The sequence below is a fragment of the Macaca thibetana genome, chromosome X, assembly GCF_024542745.1.
Source record: "Macaca thibetana thibetana isolate TM-01 chromosome X, ASM2454274v1, whole genome shotgun sequence".
NCBI lineage: Eukaryota > Metazoa > Chordata > Mammalia > Primates > Cercopithecidae > Macaca > Macaca thibetana.
The window spans coordinates 69,901,447-69,909,913 of NC_065598.1; the positions used below are offsets into that span (position 1 = coordinate 69,901,447).

At 40.3% G+C, this 8,467-nt stretch overlaps 1 pseudogene; it reads right to left on the minus strand.

Annotated features, from left to right (window-relative positions):
• Positions 1–5,431: 5,431 nt before the first annotated feature.
• LOC126945818 (dual specificity mitogen-activated protein kinase kinase 4-like) lies at positions 5,432–7,837 on the minus strand (annotated as a pseudogene).
• Between the last annotated feature and the right edge of the window lie 630 nt (positions 7,838–8,467).

The window sequence follows — 8,467 nt, forward strand, 5'->3', positions numbered from 1 at the left end:
ACTCTTAGACTAAAATGGTCCTTCTGCCTAATCCTCATGCATGGCTAGGACTATAGGCACATACCACCATGACTGGCTAATTTTTAAAAAATTGTAGTGATGTGGTCTCACCATGGTGTCCAGGCTGGTCTTGAACTTCTGGCCTCAAGTGTTCCTCCTGGCTTGGCCTCAAAAAACACTGGGATTACAAGCATAAGACATCTTGCTCAGCCAATTTCATTTTTAATTTCTCTTTTCTCACATTTTACTATAAGTAGTCAAAAGAGGCCATGCCACACCTAAAACAATTTGCTTGGAGATTTCTTCCACCAAATATCCTAGTTTATCACTCTTAAATTCTGCTTTCCACAAAGTGCTAAGATATGGAAATAATTCAGACAAGTTCTTTGCCACTTTGTCATAAAGGTGGTCTTTTTCCAGTAAAATTTTCAATATTTTCCAATAAGATATTCCTATTTTCTGTCTTTAAGACTTTTACTTTCCATATTTCTGCCAACATTCTTATCACAACCACTTAGATAATCTCTAAGAAGATTCAAGCTCTGTCTACAGCTATCCTATTTTGAGCCTTCAACAGAATCAGCCTTAATCCTCCATTCACAGCAATCTGGGCTTTTTCTAGCATTACCTTTAAATTCCTCCAGCCTCTATCCATTAACCAGTTCTAAAGCCACTTCCACGTATTCAGTATTTGTTACAGAAATACATGGGTCATTAGTACCCATTTCTGGCTCAGTCAGTTCAGGCTACAATAATAAAATACCACAGACTGAGTAATTTATTAATAATAGAAATGTACTTCTTACAAATCTTGAGGCTGGATGTCCAAGATCAAGGCACCAGCAGATTCAATGCCTGGTGAAGGCTACTCTCTACGTCCAGATGACATCTTGTTGTTGAATCCCCCAGAGGGGATGAATGTCGTGTACTCACGTAGCAGAAGAGGAATAAAAGGTCTACTTAGTTGCCCACAGCGTTTTCATAAGGCACTAATCCAACCCACGAAAGCAGAGCCATCATGGCCTAATCACTTCCTACAGGCATCATTTCTTAATACTGTTGCACTGGAGATTATGTTTCAACATAGAATTTGGTGGGGACACAAACATTCAAATGATAGAAATGCCATTATGGAAAAGGAAAAATTTTAAGTGGATGCCAGTAAATGAGGGTTCAGGAAAGGTTGGACTATAAGGATACAGCACAATGAACTTTTGGTGGATGATGGAATTATTTCATATTTTGATTGTGGTTGTGATTACACCTGTTTGCATTTTTCAACACTCATAGAATTATACACGAAGAAGTATGTTTACCATATGTAAAGAGAAAAAATGAATAAATGAACTACCAACAAATATTTATCATTTATTTAATAAGAAATATTGCAGTTTAAATAAAAACACCAAAAACATATCAAGGAACTTTAGTGGTGATCTTTATTTGTATCTGAAGTCCAATAAAATGGAAAAAAAATATTTCTGTCATTTATGAGCTAATTGGAAATTTGAACACTGGATGTTGAGAATGTAATTAGTATGTTGGGTATGATTGTGGTATTGTGATTTTGTTAAAATAATACCATTGGGAGCTTTATTTTTTAATGTATTGAATACTTACAAATGAAATGTGATGTGTAGAATTTTCTTCAAAATAAATATAAGAAAAAGAAAAGTGAATGGGTGTACGGATAAAAAGTAAATATTGATTATGTTGTTTTTGCTGAGTGATTCTTGAACTTGATAATGAATACACTGTGATTTATCACACAATTCTGTCTATTTTTTTAAATGTGAGATGGTTTGGATATTTGTCTCCTAAATTTCTCATGTTGAAATGTAATCTCCAATGTTAGAAGTGTGGCCTGATGGGAGGTGTTAGGGTCACGGGGGCAGATTCCTTATGAATGTGTGGGTGCTGTTCTCACAAAAATGAGTGCGTTCTTGCTGTGAGTTCATATGAGATAGGACTGTTTAAAAGTGTGTGGCACCTCCTACATCTCTCTCTTGCTCCCACTCTCACTATGTGACATGCTGCTTCTACTTTACCTCTCACCATAAGTAAAGGTTCCCTGAGGCCTCACCCAAAGCCAAAAGGATGCTGGCACCATACTTCCTGTACAGCTCTGTGCAACCATGAGCCAATTAAATATCTTTTCTTTATAAATTACCCAGTCTCAGGAATTCCTTTAGAGCAAAACAAACACATTAACACAAAAAATTGTTATAAGGAGTAGGGTTTTACTATAAAGATGCCTGAAAATGTGAAAGCGACTTTGGAACTGGGTAATGGGCAGAGGTTGGAAGAGTTTGGAGGGTTCAGAAGAAGATAGGAAAATGAAGTAAAGTTTGGAATTTCTTAGAGACTGGTTAAATGGTTGTGACCATAATGCTCTTAGAGATATGAACAGTAAAGTACAGGCTAAAGAGGTATCAGATGGAAATGAGAAAGTTGTTGGAAACTAGAATAAAAGTAACCCTTGTTACATGCTAGCAAAGAAATCAGATGCATTGTGTTCAAGCCCCAGGGAACTGTGGAATTTTGAACTTAAGATTGTCAACCTAGGGTACCTGGTGCAAGAAATTTCTTTCTTTTCTTTTTTCTTTTCTTTTCTTTCTTCCTTCCTTCCTTCCTTCCTTCCTTTCTTTTTCATCATCACATCCTAGATTTATTACAACTGACCAGCAGGCAAAAGGACAGAATTATTACACAAACACTTCGATTCCATGTATATATCTTAAATAGAGGAGGAATTCAAATAAGAATACAGGATAAAATATTCCAAAGCTCCAAGAAGCAGTTATGTTACTGAGCTCCATTTTTTATAGACAAATAAGGCAATATCCCTGCACATTAGCTTTTTGATAATTTTTATACATTTTTCTCTGGTACAAGAGAAAAATAACCAGAGCTCACAATGTACAGTTCTTACACTATTTTCACAGTTTGTGAACACTATACACCCTTTTGTTTTAATAAAGATACATTGTAATAAACTCCTTGCCCTTAAGTTTATAGTATATAATAATCTATGATTAATACATGAAAATTGCCTTTTTATGTGGTCATCCACATAATAGAACAGTCAGATTCGCTCCTGGACAGTCAGAATTGCTTTTTTCTCCATTTGCATAATGGCAAAGTGACTCTATGCTGAGACAGATGGGAAGTTGACAGCAGAGAAACAGATTCCTCTTGAGTCCCCGGGAGAAATGGAGGATGACAGCTTCCTGTGGTCAAAGGGAGACATAAAGCAATGTCTCCTTTCAGAACAGTGGGAAGTCTAAAGTTTAGGATGCCGTTGGGGAGAAGATAGGGAAATAAGGCAAGTAGACCAAACAGATAATCACTTTTGAATTCTGCAATTTACAGGGATGTGATTTTAAACAGCACCATTCTCCCTTTATTTTCTGATAGTATTTATGACTGTCACTCTGAGAGGAGACACAGCAATACCTGCCATGATTTGGTTCTGTAACGGTATCACCTGCATCTCAGACCATGTCTGCTTTATATTCCAGTGTGTTTGAACCATTCACAGTGCTGCTTCACTGTCATACAAAGCCTTAAGGTTCAGTGCCAGGGAGGCCCGAGCAAAACCTAATGAGAACCTGGCTAATGGATAAGTTAAGAAGCACACGATAAGGCCGGGCGCGGTGGCTCAAGCCTGTAATCCCAGCACTTTGGGAGGCCGAGACGGGTGGATCACGAGGTCAGGAGATCGAGACCATCCTGGCTAACACAGTGAAACCCCGTCTCTACTAAAAATACAAAAAAACTAGCCGGGCGAGGTGGCGGGTGCCTGTAGTCCCAGCTACTCGGGAGGCTGAGGCAGGAGAATGGCTTAAACCCGGGAGGCAGAGTTTGCAGTGAGCTGAGATCCGGCCACTGCACTCCAGCCTGGGCGACAGAGCGAGACTCCGTCTCAAAAAAAAAAAAAAAAAAAAAAAAGAAGCACACGATACTTAAATGGCCTCTTGTAACAGTGCTGAGGGTTTTGTTTTGCTTTTTATATTTTTTCCAGTAGAATTCCAATGCCAAGAAATGGTGGTGTACTACAAGAGGTTCTAGCAGGTGATGAACGTAAAGGCTGCCATTTCAGATCCTCATCTGGTCCAATGTGTCTCTAGAAAAGATGCCTCTTTATCACCTACCACATTGACTGGGCCCCACTATTCTTAGTCTTTTAAACACTAGCGCATATGAGAGATTTGGGGCTAAAAATCCTTGGTAAAGAACATCCCTGGTAATTATAAAGATTTTTTGATATAAAAAAAGGCAAAATATTGGATTAAGCAAAAGTCACATAGCGACAATAGACCACAGGGGAAGGCAAAGAGATTCGGAAACTGAAGACCTGGACCAGTGATGGCAAGAAGGAAACAACTGAGATTTGATCTTTTGCTGCCTACTAGAAATCTTTATCTAATCAATCAAGGCACATTGCTACTAGCTACTTCTCCCTGTTAGTGAGTTATGATGGCTAAAGTATCAGCTTTAGGACCAACTTATCTACAAGTTGTTCCAGATAAAATAGTAGAATTAAAAACATCTGTAAACTTTGCCTTCTGTACCGTTTTCTTCTTTCAGTCCTGGTGGTTTGTGGCAGGCGGAACATCAAGTTGGCAGCACACTGAATTCTGAGAATGAAAAATTCTTAGGATCAGCACCTTCTTTGACAAGTGGCAAACTCCTGAGTCTTCCCACTGCAAAGTAGGACTGGTAAAGGAGAAAATAACACATCCTGTCCTGTCTCAATATTTCAATGTTCACCTCTTTGAATGCAACATGGTTTTTGGTAAAGATAAATTCATTCTAATTTAACATGATATTTCAAACAGGAAATTTGGCTGAGCATATTGATCCCCAAACATCAACTGTAACTGTAAAGCAACGAAATATCACATAAGTAAAGCTATTGCACTTGGTGAAGAAAGTAAATTCCTCCTTTGTCTCCCAGCTCCAGAAGGCAATGTGTCTCATTGGCTGTGCAAGCTCTTCTCACTCAAGCATGAGTCTCTATGTTCAGATATAGTACATCCATCACTGTGTCTTTCCAGGATTTCGAAGTCTGATAAAACACCATTCCAGTAGCTGCATCTCCAGGTTTGGAGTCTAGAAATGAATTTAAGATGTGATCTAATCACAGTCAACAACTTGACGGTACTGACTTCTACATTTCATGAATATGTTCATCACAAAAGAGCAGGATGAGGTCTCTCTGACCAGCACTAACACTGTGTGATCAGTCAGGCATTACAAGGCTGCACGTTCTAGGTGACAGGAATATACAGACATGATGGAAATGAACACCAATGTTATTGCACATGGTGTCTGGGCGAGCAATAAAAACACTGTGATATGGGATGAAAATTCTTTACCTTTTGCTTCCTCTCAGCCCTTTTTTCTAGAGTCTAATGTAGCAGCGATATCAATCAACATACAAGGGAAAGCTGGGAGTAGCTGACATTTGATCCAGGATTTAACAAACATAGCACGCGACCTCAACAGTACGTTCTTCATACATCAAAATAAAAAGATGTTTCAGAAGCTCTTTATACTTTGACCTTTTGGATTCATCCTTCGTAAGGCACAAGTTGACAAACTTGATAAAACTGGGGAGAATTCCCTTTCCTTAGAATTACTCAGCTGCGGAGGATCTCCTTTCATGACTTGTGTTAGTTGATCAAATACACTATTCCACTTTGGATAAGGAAATCGGCCCGTGGCCAACTCATACAATGTGATCTCCAAACTCCAGACATCACAGCGGACATCATATGTTTGTCACGATGCACTTGGGTCTAGTCTTTCAGGTGCCATGTATGGCCTACAGCTAGCATCTTTTGTCTTGGCAATAGAGTCCACAACCTGTCCACTGATGCTGGTCACAGAGTCTAATATTTTCACTTCTGTCCAGAAGAATATTGGAAGGTTTGATATCCCTGTGAATAATTTTCAAGTTCTCTTTTAAGTGGTTTAGTGCTTTCACAGTTGCTAAAGTAATTTTGCCTAAAATTTCTTCTGTAATAACATCGTCTAATACACTATATACATATTTGTAAAACTTATCAAATGAGGTAGACATGAGTTCCATACAGATCAAACAGTCACCCTCTCTGAAGAGTGCACCATAAAACTGAACAATATAAGGGCAATCACTACTCCGAATTACTTCATCCAAATCCATAAGAAGTTGTTTTTGTTCTTTTTCATCTACTGTTGACCAGATTTTTTAACTGCCATTATTTGTCCACTTGGTTTGTGGACCATTTTGTTGACAGAACCATAAGCTCCTCATCCAATTTCTCCAAGGTTTTTCAAGTCCTCTGCAGTGAAATCCCAATGTTGTTCAGCAGAGACCTTCAGTTTTCCTGATAACTCAAAGCTGTGTGATCTCGGTCTCTCTACGTGTGGGTTTTGAATTCCTGTAGGATTGGGATTCAGAGTAAACTTTGCTGTAGATATGAAAGGTGGATTTGCAAAATTCAACTTCAGTGCTTTGCATTTACCCTGCATGCTGCTGACAGCTGGGTGGCCTGGCGCCAGGGATCCTACGGGGCTGGGGTGCCGCTGCAGCTGTTGCCCCTGGTACAAGAAATTTCTAAGCAGGAAAGCATTCAAGATGTAGCCTGGTTGCTTATAACAACATGTTATCAGATATAGGAGCAAATGAATGACTTGAAGTTAGTGCTTATATTTAAAAGGAAAGCAGAGCATAAGTTCAGAAAATGTGCATATTAGCCCTGCGGTAAAGAAAGAATCCAAGCAGGCTTTAGAGCAATCACTTGCTAGAGAGATTAGCATTACTAAAAAGGAGCCAAGTGCTAATATCCAAGACAATGAGTTTAAAAAAAAAAAAAAAAAAAAAAAAAAAAAAAAGACTAGGAGGCATTTCAGAAGTCTTTGGGACAGCCCAGAGGTCTACCAGGAAATAATGGTTTCGGGGACCAAGTCCTGGGTTCTGCTATCCTACTCAGCCTCAGGAAACTGCTCTTCATATCCTGGCTGCTCTGGCTCCAGCCTTGACTCAAAGGGGTCCAGGACACTGCTTCAGAGGGCACAAGCTGTAAATCAGCAGCTTCCATGTGGTGTTAAGCCTGTGGGCACAAAGAATGCAAGAGTAAAGGAGCCTCGGCAACTTCCACCTAAAATTTCAAAGGTTGTATGAGAAAGAATGGATGTCCAGGCAGAAACCAGGCTTTGGAAGTCCACTCCTCACACCAGTGTGCCCTGGATGCAGGACGTCGAGTCAAATGAGATTATTTTGGAGCTTTAAGATTCAATGAATATCCTGTTGGGTTTAAGACCTGTGTCGGGCCTATTAGCCCTTTCTTTTGACTGAATTCTCTCTCTCTTTTGGAATGGGGACGTTTACCCAATGCCAGTACCACCATTATATCTTGGGAGTAAATAACTTGATTTTGATTCTACAGGTTCATAGATGGAAGGAACTCGACTTGAGTCTGAGATGAGGCTTTGGAATTTGGACTTGAGAACTTTTGTGTTGGGGCTGAAACAAGTTAAGACTTTGGGGGACAACTGAGAAGGGATTATTGTCAGGCCTCTGAGCCCAAGCTAAGCCATCATATCCCCTATAACCTGCACGTATATATCCAGATGGCCTAAAGTAATTGAAGAATAACAGAAGAAGTGAAAATGGCTTGTTCCTACCTTAACTGATGACATTACCTTGTGAAATTCCTTCTCCTGGCTCATCCTGGCTCAAAACCTCCCCCACTGAGCACCTTGTGACCCCCACACCTGCCCACCAGAGAACAACTCCCTTTGACTGTAATTATCCTTTACCTACCCAAATCTTATAAAATGGCCCCATCCCTACCTATCTCCCTTGGCTGACTCTCTTTTTGGATTCAGCCCGCCTGCACCCAGGTGAAATAAACAGCCTTGTTGCTCACACAGAGCCTGTTTGATGGTCTCTTCACATGGATGCGAGTGAAATTTGGTGCCGTGACTCAGGTCGGGGGACCTCCCTTGGGAGATCAATCCCCTGTCCTCCTGCTCTTTGCTCCATGATAAAGATCCACCTACGACCTCAGGTCCTCAGACCAACCAGCTCAAGGAACATCTTACCAATTTTAAATCGGGTAAGCAACCTGTTTTCACTCTCTTCTCCAACCTCTCTCACTATCCCTCAACCGCTTTCTCTTTTCAATCTTGGCACCACACTTCAATCTCTCCCTTCTCTTAATTTCAGTTCCTTTCCTTTTCTGGTAGAGACAGGAGACGAGTTTAATCCATGAACCCAAAACTCCAGCGCCAGTCATGGACTCAAGAAGACAGTCTTCCCTTCGTGTTTAATCATGAGGGGATGTCTGCTTGATTATTCACCCACATTTCAGAGGTGTCTGACCACGCGGGAATGCCTAGCTTGGTCCTTCACCCTTAGTGGCAAGCACTGCTTTTCTGGGGGGCAAGCACCCCACCACCCCTTCTCTCTGTGTCT